This window comes from Heloderma suspectum, chromosome 13 (genome assembly GCF_057233095.1).
Source record: "Heloderma suspectum isolate Gila_16-S chromosome 13, 16-S_ref, whole genome shotgun sequence".
Classification (NCBI taxonomy): domain Eukaryota; kingdom Metazoa; phylum Chordata; class Lepidosauria; order Squamata; family Helodermatidae; genus Heloderma; species Heloderma suspectum.
This window is the reverse complement of record NC_139470.1, coordinates 9,221,734-9,236,870: the sequence shown is the minus strand read 5'-3', so window position 1 is coordinate 9,236,870 and position 15,137 is coordinate 9,221,734.

Here is a 15,137-nt window from a genome sequence, read left to right as displayed (position 1 = left end):
GAAAGAAAGAAAGAAAGAAAGAAAGAAAGAAAGAAAGAAAGAATATCTCTTCTCTGTGTGGAACAGGATTAAACCAAGTCAAATGATTATCTCTGATGGGTGCCTTTTAGCTTCCATATCAAAGCCATGTCAGTCAGACACACAAGGCCAGCGTTTATCTCCAGATAAACACAGAGTTTTGTGCCACAAAAAGGCTAATTGCAGAGAGGGACTGCAGGGAAATTGAATAAAATCTGCATAACTTGTAGCTGGCAGGGCAGTGGGGGAGGGAGGGGGGGAAGCTCCCACCCTCCATCGCTCCAAAGCCCTGCTGCAGTTATTGCTGTGCAAGGGGATTCCATGTCTTGCTGAAGTCCTAGAAAATTATCCCTCTCTAAACTGAGCCCTGGCTCTTTGCTAGCCAACACAGGGACGTGGAGAATGGAGTGGCCAGTTCAGCAGGCAAACGGTCGAGCACAGGCAAGCAGTCAGATACGTGAGGTCCGGCAAAGGCGGCAGTGGTCAAAAGAGCAGGCAGAGGTCAAAACACAGTGAGGCAGTCAGATACACTGCACAGGCCAGAAGCAGAGTCAAGCAGGAGTCCAAGAGTCAGTATCGCAGATCATCGATCACAGAGCAAGGTCCAGGAGGCACGGTACAAGATACTGGAGCTGCTGGGATGGTGTTGCTTCCAACACCGGATAGGCAGATACCGGAGGCTTTTAACAGCAGAGCCTGCTGTCCCAGCCAGGGCTCAGCTGAAGGACGTTACAGCTCTCTGGTCAGAGCCCTACTCACGAGGAGCCCCTTTCCTCCTGAGGAGACCTCAGCTGCAGCCTGGCCCTTCACTCACTCACACACTCACTCACTCATTACATTTATATCCCACCTTTTCTTCTCCTGAAGGAACCCAAGGCAGCGTACATAATCCTCCTCCTCTCAGTTTTATCCTCACTACAACAACCCTGTGAGGTGGGTTGGGCTGAGAGTCTGTGACTGGCCCAAAGTCACCCAGTGAGCTTCCATGGCTGAGTGAGGACTAGAACCCGGATCTCCCGGCTCCCAGTCCAACACTCTCGCCACTACGCCACACTGGCTCTCATTGAGGTTCCTGAGCTGAGCCTGCCTCCTCTGGGACTTGGGGGGTGCCCAGCGTCATCTGAGGCAGAGCCCCCCTCTTCCTGAGTGTCTGGGAGCTCAGCAGGATCTTCCATGGGCTCAGGCCCCTGTTGCAGTGCGCGCCCTGGCAGGAACTGGGCATTGTCCTCTGTCGGGGCCTCTAACTCCTCCTCGGAGGAGACGGATTCCAACAGAGGCATGACAAACCATTTTAGGGTGGCCATGTGCCCTACTTTATGGCTCTCTGTTTGAAGGGTGTCAGAGGGCTGTCCTCCTTTTGGAGGGCTGTCCAGTCCAAGGCTGGTTTAAAGATAAAGAACCATCAGAAGGGAATGCAAACTTCAAGGGCCTTGAGGCTGACCATTCACAGTTAGTATCTCTTGACAGCAATGGGCTGAGCAGGCACAAATGGCTCTCCGGGTCACGCTCTTCCCCATTATGGGGAGATGGATCGTATTCCTATTTGAATCAAAAAGTTAGAACCTCCCCATGAAATGCACACATTACCTCAGGGCTGTTGAACCTCAGGGCCAAACCCTGCCTGCCTGGGGTCCCTTATTTTACAATGTTTATATACCGCTCTACATCAAAGATTCTGCAGCGGTGAACAACAAGATGCCTGCACATTTTCCCTAATGTCCATGAGGACCAGAACCTTGCTGTATATAAAATCTAAATTTATAGGGAGCCAGATTCCATAGTAAAGCTGAGATCCTGCACTAGGTGAGCACTGATGCTCACCATGCATCCCTATGTAGTTAGTCTGACTTTTCTTCCTCTCTCTCTCCTGTTTTCACCACGCTTGTTTTTCCTCTACGTTTTTTCTCTTGTTTTTCCTCTGCACTTTTTTCCTCTTCTTCACACTTGCTTTTCCTCTCTCTTGTTTTTCCATGCTTTGTTTTTCCTCTGTCTCTCCTGTTTTCACCACGTCTGTTTTTCCTCTGTCTCTCTGTCACCATGTGCTCACCATGCATCCCTGTGTATGTTAGTTTGACTTTTCTTCTTCTATCTCTCCCGTTTCTGTCAACCATTCAATGTGTTGTAACTTAATATATCTTAATGGGTCTGAAGTTGTCCACTGAGGGCCCAGCAATGATTAATCTATTACTCTGTTGTTACATATTTATGAATGGTTCGTAATTGTGAAAATACTTTGAAAGAACCATAACGACTTCCCAGCTCCAAGGCATAAAATTTGATGATCTCCAGTATTGTTGAATTGCCCTCAGTGATACAAAGAAAAGAAATGCTTGCAACGAATGTACTTCTAAATGAGACAGAGAGGGAGAGAGGGAGACAGAGACAGAGAAGCAAAAACTCAAAATTGCACTGTTTGTGGCCACAGGAGTGATTTTAAAAAAAATACTGACACTTGAAATATATACATACATACATACATACATATATATATATATATACACACACACATATATATATATATACACACACACACACACACACATACATGAAGGATTTTAGATGAATGGCAATCAAGTATCTTTTTAAGGTGTGTGGATTTTGTGAAATGCAAGATATATTTTCTCGTAATACCCACAACTTTATAAAAGTGAGTATTTTATTATATAATAATGTTTTTATTATATAAAATATTGTATTAGAAAGTATTTATTAGAAAGTATTAAGTATTTATAATAAATAATAATATAAGTAATAATAGTAATAGTAATAAGTATTCATAGGTATTTATTATTATATTTATTATCTATTATAAGTATTTATTATAAAGTATCTTATAATATGAAACACGGCAGTTGCACCCCGTCTGCAGGCAGAGTTTTGCTCCTGGGACGGTGCCGGGAGCACGATTCTGCTTCCAACCAGGCACATGCTGTCCAAGCACTTCGCTCCCTTGCCAAATCGCTCCTTGTTTTTGCTGCCCCTGGTGCCAAATTCTGCACTCCTGGCTTAGTTGCTGGCAGGAAGAGCTGTAATGTGCTGGGGGGCGGGTGGGGCAGGTACCACCCCACCCCGGTTTTGCCTCTGGCCCCATCCACCGCTGGTTCTTTATCTTCATAACAGCCCTGTGAGGCAGGTTAGGCTGAGAGTCGGTGACTGGCCCAGAGTCACCCAGTGAGCTTCATAGCCAAGCGGGGACTAGAACCCTGGTCTCCCCAGTCTGTGCCTACATGAGATCAAAATGGTCTTCCAGAAGGCGGCAGGCACGAGATGCTGATTTCCTTGTTGGGCAGAAGCCATGGGGCTGAAGCTGCTCCTGTTTCATGATCTAGGTGCATTCATTCTCTCCCGCCTGACTCCTGATCAGGAGATTAATGCATCTCTGCAATGCAATCGGGTTATTTATATTAAAGCAAAGTGAAACCTTTGCCGTGCTAATCTGATATATTAAACAATGCTGCCTTTAATCTGGTTCCCGGGTCTTCCCCTCTGGAGAGGTTGGTTGGCTTTCCACCTAAATGCAATCATGTCAATTCCACTTGCAAAACAAAACAACTGCACCAGTGAAATGCAGAATGATAGAAAAGAGCCCGTAAAGGAGATAGAAATATTACTTTTGTACTCTCTGGGTACCTTATACGGAACTACAGTAACACCACTAACCTAAGCCAACCTTGTCCAACTTCGCTCCCTCCAGACTTGTTGTACTACATCTCCCATCAACCCCAGCTAGCACAACATGTCTGGAGGGTGTTAGGTTGAGGACAGGCTGACATATACTGTGACAGATATTTGCCTTAAACCCCACAACATTCCAAAATTTCTGCCTGCCTCTGGGGTGTGTGCGACACCTGTCAAAGGGGCGAACGTTCCAGAGAAAGAGAGGAGACAGCCGGTGGCTCCCACACTTGTTGTATTACAACACCCATCATCCTCAACCATTGGTCATGCTGGCAGGGGGCAATGGGACTCGTAGTATAATGGCATTCAAGGGACCAGGTTGTGAGCCACTGGGTTGGAGTAGTGGACTATTATTGAGTGATCAATTGGTTTGATTAGTCGCACAGCACATAGTGAAACTCTGGAATTCACTACCACAGGATGTAGTGATGGCCACCAATTTGGAAGGTTTTAAAAGGGGGTTGGACAAATTAATGGGAGGAAAAGGCTATCAATGGCTACTAGTCCTGATGGCTACATGCTGCCTCCAGTACCAGAGGCAGTGAGCCTATGTACACCAGTTGCTGGGGAACATGGGTGGGAGGGTGCTGTTGCACTCATGTTCTGCTTGTGGGCTTCCCATGGGCAGCTGGTTGGCCACCGTCATGCTGGATTAGATGGACCCTTGGTCTGATCCAGCAGGGCTCTCCTTATGTTCTTATGTTTGTGATGCTTGAATACTGGTGAATATAACAAAATCCCTCAGTGGTTCACAATAAATATTAAAATTGCATTTAAAATACACTATTAAAAACACAACATTAAAAGAACTTCCAGCTACAATTAAAACAACAACAACAACAACAACAATTCAAGGAGCAGTAAATGGTGTGTCATGATTAATTCAATTGCAGCCTGGGCGAACTCGTGTGTTTTCAGGAGGCGTTTAAAAGATGCCACATTTCCTGCCTCCCGAACTGCATGAGGGAGGGATTTTCCAAAGGGTGGGTGCCACCATCGAGAAGGCCCACTGCCGGGGTACTGCATGGCGGCATTCCGTTCATTTCAGAATGACCAGCAAGGCCTCCTCTGGTGATCTCCAAGTTCACCTGGGTATGTATAAGGGAAGGCGGTCTGCTAGGTATCCTGGTCCCGAGCTGTTTAGGGCTTTGTATGCCAATAACACAACCTTGTTTGTGGCTTTGTAGCTAATAGGCAGCCGGTGCAGATCTTTTAACACAGTTATTAGATGAGCATAGCCCAGGGAGCATCCTAGCTGCCACATTCTGCGCTAGCTGCAGCTTCTGAACCACATAGAGCTCATTGCGGTAGTCTAACCATGAGGTTACCAGTGCATGGATCACCGTGGCTAGGCTATCCCTATCCAGAAATGGGGATAGTTGGCATACCAACTGAAGTTGACAATGGGTGCTCCGGGCCGCTAAGGCCACCTGGGCCTTCAGTGACAAAGACGGATCCAGGAGCACCCCAAAACTATGGACCTGCTCCTTCAGAGGGAGCACAACCCCACTCAGAACAGGCAAACACCCCAGTTCCCAGACCTGGGAACTGCCAACCCAAAGGGTCTCTGTCTTATCAAGATTCAGCTACAGTCTATTGGCCCTAGAACTGGGGAGACACTGGTTCAAAACCCGACTCATCTCATGAAGCTCATTGGGTGACCTTGAGAAAGTGACCTCTTTCTCTCTTGTCCTACCTGACCAGGTTATTGTGGGGACAAAATAGGGGTGAGTAAAACCACACATACCACTTTGAGCCCCTTGGAAGAAGGATGGGGGTGCCTTCCTCCCTTACCAGCCTCAATCAGGTTAAATTGAATGCCCATTGGAAATGGACCCTCACTGACCCACACTGGGTTTCTAGGGGTGACATCGCTGTGCCCTTGCTGCCCCAGCCTCCCAAAGAGAGCTTCAGCTGTTGGGCAGTATAGAAATGAAATGTAATGAATGAATGAATGAATAAATACATAAATAAATGTGATTCAGCAAGAAGGGAGTTCTGAAGAGGGTGCTACTTTGACCTCACGTTTCCCTCTGCATGGCTTTAGGACAGAGATATCCCTTCTCTGTTCTACTTAAGGAGAGGATGGGATTTCTCCTCTACACCCACGGAGACTCACCCACAGCAGCATCTAAATCTAAAGCCGTTCCACACCATGTCCTCTAATCACAGTCGTCCATCTGTGGTCCCTCCACATGGTCTTTCAGGGATGCTTTTGTACACCATTACCAATCTCTCCATTGGGGAGCCTTCCCCAACTTGGTGCTCTCCAGATGATGGGGGGACGACTACAACTCCTATTGTCCATGACCATTTGGCCATGGCTGGGGCTGATGTGGGCTAGGGGTTTGTAGTGCAAAACATCTGGAGGGTGCCAAGTTAGAGAAGGCTGCCTTTGGAGGAATTCCTGAAGGAACTTCTTGACGAAGCCAAGAGCAAAATGTCTGGAGGGCCACAAGTTGCCCACCTCTGCTCTAACCACAGTCCTCAGGGACCCTGGGCTAGAGAACATACTGCCCAGGTCTAGATTTGTTGTTCCTCAAAAAAGGAACTATTATGTGGAGTCCCTCAGGGTTCCATTCTATCCCCAATGCTGTTTAATATCTACATGAAACCACTGGGAGAGCATCAGGAGGTTTGGGGCTGGGTGTTATCCATATGCTGATGACACCCAAATCTATTTCTCAGTATCCTTATCCAAGGGAGGCATGACTCTTCCAAATGACGGCCTGAAGTCAGCAATAGGCTAGGTGAGGGAGGACAAGCTGAATCTGAATCCAGGCAAGACAGAGGTGCTCATCGTGAAGGGTCCTAATTCAGGTATTGAGGTATGCCAACCAGTTCTGGATGGGGTTGCACTCCCCCAGAAAGAGCAAGTTCATAGCTTGGGGGTGCTTCTTTTATTTATTTATTTATTTCATTTCTATACCGCCCAATAGCCGAAGCTCTCTGGGCGGTTCACAAGAATTAAAACCAAACACACAATAAAACAATTTAAAATATATAGAACATTAAAACCACAATATAACAATACAACCACAATAAAATCTAGCAGCACTGCAGGAGTTTAAAATACAGATTTAAAACAGCAAAGATAAAAATAGGGGTGGACGAAAGTCACTTACCTTTTCTCGCAGCTTGTTCGCGGTGGGGGGGAGCGCTTCGCTGCTCCCCCCGCGAAGTTCAGGTCGGGGGGGGGAGGCTTCCCGCCTCGCCCAGCCGAAATTCAGGCCGGGGGGGGGAGGCTTCCCGCCTCGCCCGGCCGAAATTCAGGCCGGGGAGGAGGCTTCCCGCCTCGCCCGGCCGCGAACACGAAAGTAAAAAAAAACAACAAAAACACGTCCCCTGATAGGCTACGTGACGATTCACGTAGCCTATCACGGCTAGATCTGGAAAGTCAGCCGTGATAGGCTACGTGAATCGTCACGTAGCCTATCACGGGTGACTTTAAAAAAAAAAAGCGCGTACGCGAATGGCGGCCCCCATAGGGAGCCGCCATTCGCGTTCCTTATTTAGTTGCTGTAGTCTACGTAAATGTTTACGTAGACTACGGCGAAAATAAGGGCAACGCAACTAGCGTTGTCCTTATTTTCGCCGTAGTCTACGTAAACATTGACATAGACTACAGCGACCAAATAAGGAAGGGGAATGGCGGCTCCCTATGGGGGCCGCCATTCGCGTACGCGCTTTTTTTTTTTTTTAAAGTCACCCGTGATAGGCTACGTGACGATTCAGGTAGCCTATCACGGCTGACTTTGCAAATCTTGCCGTGATAGGCTACGTGAATCGTCACGTAGCCTATCAGGGGACGTTTTTTTTTTTTTTCTTTCATTGCAATGGCGGGGGCGGCAGCCGGTCGAAAGACCGGCTGCCGCTCCCACCCCGCTCGAACACCGGACGAACCGCCAGCCGGACCCGCCGCCGGGAGGGACATTCAGGGAAGGTAAGTCCCGTCCCGGGGGGGGTGCGGGGTGCGGGGGGGGTGCGGAGGAGTTCTCCCCGAAACTTGTTCGGGGGGCCGAACACGTTGGCGCTCGGCCCCCCGAAGTTTCGGGGAGAAATTCTCCGCCATCCCTAGATAAAAATTTAGAAAGCTAAAATGCCTGGGAAAATAAAAAGGTCTTCACCTGGCGCCGAAAGGAATACAATGTAGGCGCCAGGCGAACCTCACTGTTATCAACTTCGGCTGATACACCAGCTACGCCCATTCCTGGAACCTGTGGACCTGGTAACGGTGGTGCACGCATTGGTAACCTCTAGGCTTGATTTCTGCAATGCGCTGTACATGGAGCTGCCTATGGCAGCCAGGTTGGTCTCTGGGACATCCCACGGAGACCATATTACACCAGTTTTAAAATCTTTACACTGGCTGCCGATTTGTTTCCGAGAAAAATATGAAGTGCTGGTTCTGACCTTTAAAGCCTGACATGGTCTAGGTCCAAGGTACCTTAGGGAGCGCCTTCTCCCCTGTGTCCCAGTCTGCCACCTATGGTCCTCTGAGGGCTCTCTGCTGAGGCTATGTGAGACCGGCAGCCACACGCAAGAGGACCTTTTCCTTGGCCGCCCCTCAGTTGTGAAATGACCAGCCGGTTGAAATGCACCTGCTGACCCCCTTGAAGGTTTTTAAGCAGGCATTAAAGACGCTATTATTCTGGCAGAACTTCCCTTCTTAGAACTTTTGTTCCGTTGGCTGACTCTCGCATACTGTTTTTAAGCTGTGTTATTCTATGGTTGGATTTTTGTTGTTAAATTGTTTTCAGTTCAAAGTTGTTTTTAGTTATATGTTCTTTGCATATATTGTCCGTATGCTTTTAGACTTTGCATATTGTATTTTAATGTTTTAACTTTTGTAAACCTCCCAGAGAGCTTCGGCTACGGGTCGGTATAGAGATGATGATAAATCTCTGATAGTTTTATCTCCATGACATTATTGGGTTTTCTTGCAGTGCCTGTCGTAGCTTCTGCTTCTTTTCGTTGACTGCTATTTTTAATTGACTTTTTGCAATTGATGGATGTTTTGATATAATTTAGATGGGTTTTGTGCTGTACGCTGCCTTGAGAGCTGTTTGCTATGGGGCGACTAATAAATCTTAAAAAGGTAAAGGTAAAGGTGTCCCCAACCAGTCGTGTCCAACTCTAGGGTGCGGCGCTCATCCCCGTTTCTAAGCCGAAGAGCCAGCGCTGTCCGGAGACGCTTCCGTGGTCATGTGGCCGGCATGACTGAACACCGAGGTGCGCGGAACGCTGTTACCTTTCCCACCAAGGCGGCACCTATTTATCTACTTGCAATTTCTTGCTTTTGCACCAGAGCTGTGCGCAAATGGCCACTCAAAATTCTCCAGCCTATTTGTGGACAGAGAAACTGGAGAGACTATTTCACCAAATTTCTCCTAGGGGAGCAGAAATTCTCCAGCAGTTTCTCACAGAGAGGGCTTACCATTGGCAGGGGCGGTAGCACAGCTTCTTTCTTTTTTCCTCAGGGTTTTTGGTTTATTGCATTGCTCCTGCAAGTGGCAACAGCATCAACTGTGGTGAGGCTTCCACTCTTCTGAGGCAGAAAACTGAATTTCTTTTCATGGCATTTTTGAGCTTACCTAATCACTGTGAGGCAGCCAAGGGTGCAGTGAGTGTTTTCTCTTGCTATCACACATCTTTCCATTGATCTGCAGCCTCCCAGGCCTCCTGCACTTTCTGAACTGAAAAAGTTCCATGGGTGGAATTGCCTCATGATGTCTTCCTCATGAGGGCTTTAACTGAAGTGTGGGAAGCCAAGGAGGCTACAGGCTGCCACAGAGACTACTGCACAATGACTGACAGGACACTCCTGCACACTCCTCAGCCACCTCATAAGTCAGGTGAGCCCAAGAACCCCAAACCCAACACATGAGAATTTCTCCAAAATTTCTCCTCCTCTGAATTTCTTTTCGAAAGCCATTTCTTTTTGATCAAATTGAATGAGAATGGTGGGAGAAATTTTCGGCACAGCACTAAAGCAAACGAACCTCCATTCTACCATGTCTAGTGTGTCCATCCAGTCTGTTAACTTTCCTCTCTGTTTTGATGATGACTCCAGTCTCCAGCAGTCTTTTGTGACTTTAAAAAAAATCTAGTTGCATAATAAAGTTTGGTTGATTTCTTTTCAAGGGTTCATTTGAACTCTGTTTTCCATGTCACTGCCTGTTCCTAGAAACTGGTGTTGCATACCAGGAATCCAAAAAATGCAGTTTTGTGGGTGTCTTGGCAAAGGATGATTGATTCGCTAGACACGGATAAAGAGAACTGTAGCGATGGGTGACAGAGTGAAAGAGACTAAGGAAGGTGGAAAAATGCACTGGGAGGATGGTGAAAACACAGCTTGCAGATTCTGGGAAATGGTTGCACGGCATCTCTGTGGTCAGCTTTGTATATTTGATAGAGAGCTGCATATGTCTTTGGAGCAGGAAATATATTACTTTCATGGTGTCTGATTGCTTGGAACCTAAGATAAGTTGACTTAAGGGAGTTTATAGAAAAAGGGTTTTCCCATCCTTGCTAACCCAGTCCCCTGCCCATCCCACATTATTCAGGAGGGCCCTCCAACACCCCTCAGAAATATCTTTGGGGGGGGGCACAGTTGTCTGTAGTGGGGAGGAAGGTATGGGGAAATTTATTTCCATAAAAACATCCTTAAGTTAGCTTCTCTTGGGATCTAAGCCAATGTTTATAATATAGGATCTTCCCAGCCAAGGGGGAGAGAAGGACCTATGTAAATTGGACCCTCATAGGGCTTCTTTTAGAAAAAGTAATAATACTATGTCCCAGGGCACAGCCTGAAGGCACAGGAGGCAGCCACCGGACTGAAGCTAAGCAGGTCTGGTTCTGGTCAGTGCTTGGAGGGGAGACCACCTGGGAACCACATGTAGCCACCTTGAGGTCCATGATGGAAGAAAGGTGGGATATAAATGTAAATAACAATAATAACAAAACCAGTGGCAATACTACTGGCAAATCCCATCACAGATGCCCTATATCATGTCTAGTTAAGCTCTAAGATGATATTTACAAAGTGGTCTACACGTACAAAACTTCACAGTCGATTCATTTCTAATGCAAACATAGGCTTTGCATACAAAGTCTGTCTTTTCCCCCCCATCTTTTTTGGTATTGTTATTTTCCTCCCAGCTAACGTCTCCTGCGTGTCAATTAAAATCAAGCTTTCCTGCAATTACTAATTTGTTTTCCAGTAGTATTTTGAAACAAAGAGACAAAAGCCTGATTACAGAGAGGAAAATAATTGCACCCCTTGCCACATACTTCGAGTGCTTATGATAATTAGGCATTTTGTAAGCCCAGGAAGGAGCCAATGGACTGACTTGGGCCTCAAAAGTTTGCGCCATTGTTAGGAAACAAAGTGGAAAGAATTGGCAAGGCTTCTAATTACTGCAGCAGCGAATGGCCAGCAACTTGGCATGCTTTCCATGGAGCTGTCATGACCCTGGACATGTGAGGAACTCCGTAGGAACAAAGGTGATTCATGCTGGGTAATATAAGATGACACCCAGCAAGCATCTTGGCTTCTGGTCACATGTATAGAGGACTGAAAGCCAATCCACTCAACTTTTTGCCAGGTCCATGACTGGCCAGGTGCCAACAAGCTCCACCCACAATTAGCCAGGCTCCACCCTTCAACTTCCAGATTCCATCCTCCTTCTGTTGCTGACCTGTCACATTCCTCCAGGCTCCACCTCTGACTTACCCCATTGGCACACAACCCTTTATTTTCTCCCACTCATCCCTGCATGGGTGGGGAGTAGGGAGGTTGTGAAATCCATGCCATCTGCACTTCACACATTGTCAGGCATCTTCCATTTTGTTGCCTGCTCATTGACGGAATCAGATGGTTATTTTTTTTAACCGGAGTTTCATCTTACGTGTGCTAATGTGCATGAGTCCAAGCGGGCACTGCTGCAAATGTGCATTAATTAATGCAAATTAGTGCAGATCCCCTCCAAATGTGAAAATCTGGTTCACAAGTCCACCGAATCTGTGTGACTCAGAAAAATTTGGCCCCCTGCAGAATCCATAAGTCAGATTCATAGTAATCCGCACTCATTTGAATCCGTTGTGGATTTCTCCGGAATCCCTAGTGGCGAAAGATGAAAAGTGCTGCCTTTGGGGGAAATGTAATGGGGAGGTCGAAATCTTCTTTTCTGCCCAGGGTGGTCATGTGTCTTCTTTTACAGGGGGCAGTCCTCTACTTTATGGGCTGCCAGAGGACTGCCCTCTGGGCGCGATGGTCTTATTGGCCCCTTCCAACCCTACTATTCTATGATTCTTATTTTGAAGTCGTCCGCTATTGGAGGGGCAGTCCAAGACTGATTTAAAGAGAGAGCCAGTGTGGTGTAGTGGTGAGAGTGTTGGACTGGGAGCCAGGAGATCTGGGTTCTAGTCCCCACTCAGCCATGGAAGCTCACTGGGTGACTTTGGGCCAGTCACAGACTCTCAGCCCAACCCACCTCACAGGGTTGTTGTTGTGAGGATAAAATGGAGAGGAGGAGGATAATGTAAGCCGCCTTGGGTTCCTTTGCAAGAGGAAAAAAGGCGGGATATAAATGCAAGAAAATAAATTAATTAATTAAAGATGAGGAACCATCAGTAAGAAGAAGTGGGCCTTGAAGCTGCATATCTACAGCCCCTGGACAGCAGACGGAGGGAGCAAGAAGGCACACAGGTCACTTGCTCACAGGCTTCCACACGAGAATGAGATGTCCTACTTTTCTATTTTAATTTTAATAATTATTTCTAAATTTGCATCTATGGATATAAATCAGCATATGCAATTTTTATGCAAACTTGTGTGCTCTTTTCCTTTTTTTTCTTTTTTTTGGGGGGGTGATGTGTTTCCTCCTTTTTTTTTTTGGCAACTCAGAAGAGGCCACCCTATTTCTGCACCTGGCAGGGAGTGGACTGGACCTCACTGACAGCACTAGGCAATGCTTCTATGTGCCCAGAGTAGAAACACACTGTCCCCCGCTCCCCTTCCCTCAGGGCAGTGGAGACCGGCAGCTCAGATATCAGTCCTCTGAAGGAGCTATCCAAGGTGCTGAACCCATTTGGGGGCTAGAGTTCAGTGCCTTGGATAGCTTCTTTAGAGTTCTGGCTGGTTTTGATGGAAACCCAGAGCGGATTTACAGCTCCACTGACTTCAGAGCCACCAGCCCCCACTGATACAGGGTGCCTTTTCTATGACTATAGGCAGGCCTTGAAGGGGCTAGGCCTCCCCAGTTGTTTGTCTCCAGCATATGGTGTTTGCAGGTACATTGCCCCATGTATGCAGGTTCCACTAAGAACAGAAGAAGAGCCTTGCTGGGTCATACAAAAAGTCCATCTAGTTCAGTGTCCAAACAGATGTGTCCAGGAAGCTGGCAAGCTGGGCAGGAAGACACCAGACCACCCCATTGCTCCCCTTTAATAGCTGGTATTCGGTCTCACAATGCCTACAAATGATCAGGTTTTATTTTGCCATCATGTAGTGCAGTGCTGAGAGTGTTGGACTGGAACACCCGGGTTGTAGTCCCCACTCAGCCGTGAAGCTCACTGGGTGATTTTGGGCCAGTCACTGACTCTCGCCCTAACCTATCCCACAGGGTCGTTGTGAGGATAAAATGGAGAAGAGGACTGTAGGCAGAAGCCGACGGGCCCCTTAGGTCCCTGCTGATTCTTTTATACCCCACCAGTTCTGCTTTTGCAAGCGGCCCCCTCTGCTTGTGCAGTGGTGATCTAGCACTTCTGGGGCAAACAGAAACGAATGGAAATGCTCGTTTCTGGAAGGAGACAGGTCAGCAGAGCTAAATCTCTTCTAGAAAGTGCTAAGTCTCCCACGTAGATGTGGTGGGTCCTGCTTGTGCAATGGAATTGGTGAGACCCACGGCTCGCAGAAGGGAATTAGCTGGGTGGAAAGGAATCGGCGGGGGCATAAACACCCCATTGGATTCTGCCCTATATAAGCCACCTTGGGTTTGAGATGAAAGAAAAAGGCAGGATATAAATGCAATAATAAATGATAATCAGTACAGTTCTGACTCATAGCAATCAATCAGGACTTGCAGCTGATAAAATTCTCATCCCCCACCCCCCACTGGTATTCCCTGTATTGTTGAAATGCATTTCAAAAGATTGCGATACCTACAAACTCACTTTTGCGTCATTGACAATTGCCTTGACTGGATTACCTTTTCAAACCATGCCTACCGTATTCTTGGATGGCAGGTCGTAAGAAATTCCTACAGTTTTGCATCTGCGGTCTGGGAAAGGTAGAGGATATCTCACATTATTTATTGTGCTGCCCTTTAGATCTAAACCCCAGGGAGACGTTCCCAGGCCAGACGTTGGCATCTTTGCAGGGTAAAAGTATCTACGTGAAGATTTACCAGTTACTGCCGGATTCTGATCCTTAAGTTACATATAAAACAGCTTCGTTTGCTAATGCAGCAAAACATATGCACGCTGTCCCTCTGAATATTATTGCCTTTGACTGTGCAGGTGATCCATTAAGTGGATGCATATTTTGTTTTTGGTTGTTACATGATGTTTCAAGTGATGTTTGTAATGGGTATTAGTCACATACAATAACATGTTTGAGGGACTGACTATAGATAGATATTGGTCACTAATAGCTATCTATCGATAGAATCAGCATTGATATCTGTTGGCTGATCTCCCCCCCCCCCCGCTGTAGCGTTAAATCCATCTCTGCAAAACGGGCATTACGATATCAATGGCTGTGTCTCAAACGACTTATAAGTGCCTAGGAAAGCTTACGGCCAGCTCAGCTGCTGAAAACAGCAGTGCAGATGTACAAAGCCAATTGGATGTGGCTTAAGAAGAAAACTGGGGGGGGGGGCGGGAGGTGGCTTTTCCATGCCCCAGCATGGGAGCACTTTAAAGAGCTCATCGAAATCATGGAAACAATTTTAGCGGCAGGAAACCGGGTACTTTGCAAGCCTTTTGCGCAGATACTCTGAGCACCGTTGTTGTTTTCACATCGACTTAATGGGCTTTAGTGTGGAGGCTCGGATTCTGCTTTAGACTCGGTTTTATGTTACAGGGCTAGGGAAAGAGAAGGGAGGAGGAGGAGGAAGAGGAGGAGGAGGAAGGAGATCTGATTGTGCTTGTCAGGAGGAATCAGATGCTCTCTGCTGGACAGTTTGGAAACAGCGGGTCCGGGGTTGGAAATGGAGAGTCTTTCCTTTCAGAGATTGAAGTTGGTATCAGCAGACATCGTCGCCTCCAGCATGTACCCTCATTCCAATTTTTTGCCTCGGATCAAGCAGGTCTGGCAGGGTTGGGTGATGCTTCAAAAAGTGCCTGCAGAACCTGTTTGAGTACAGGTGACAGCAAAGCAAAAAGAAATCGATGCGTACCCTGTGGGCAATGATGACTCTGGTGTCATTGTTCTTCCT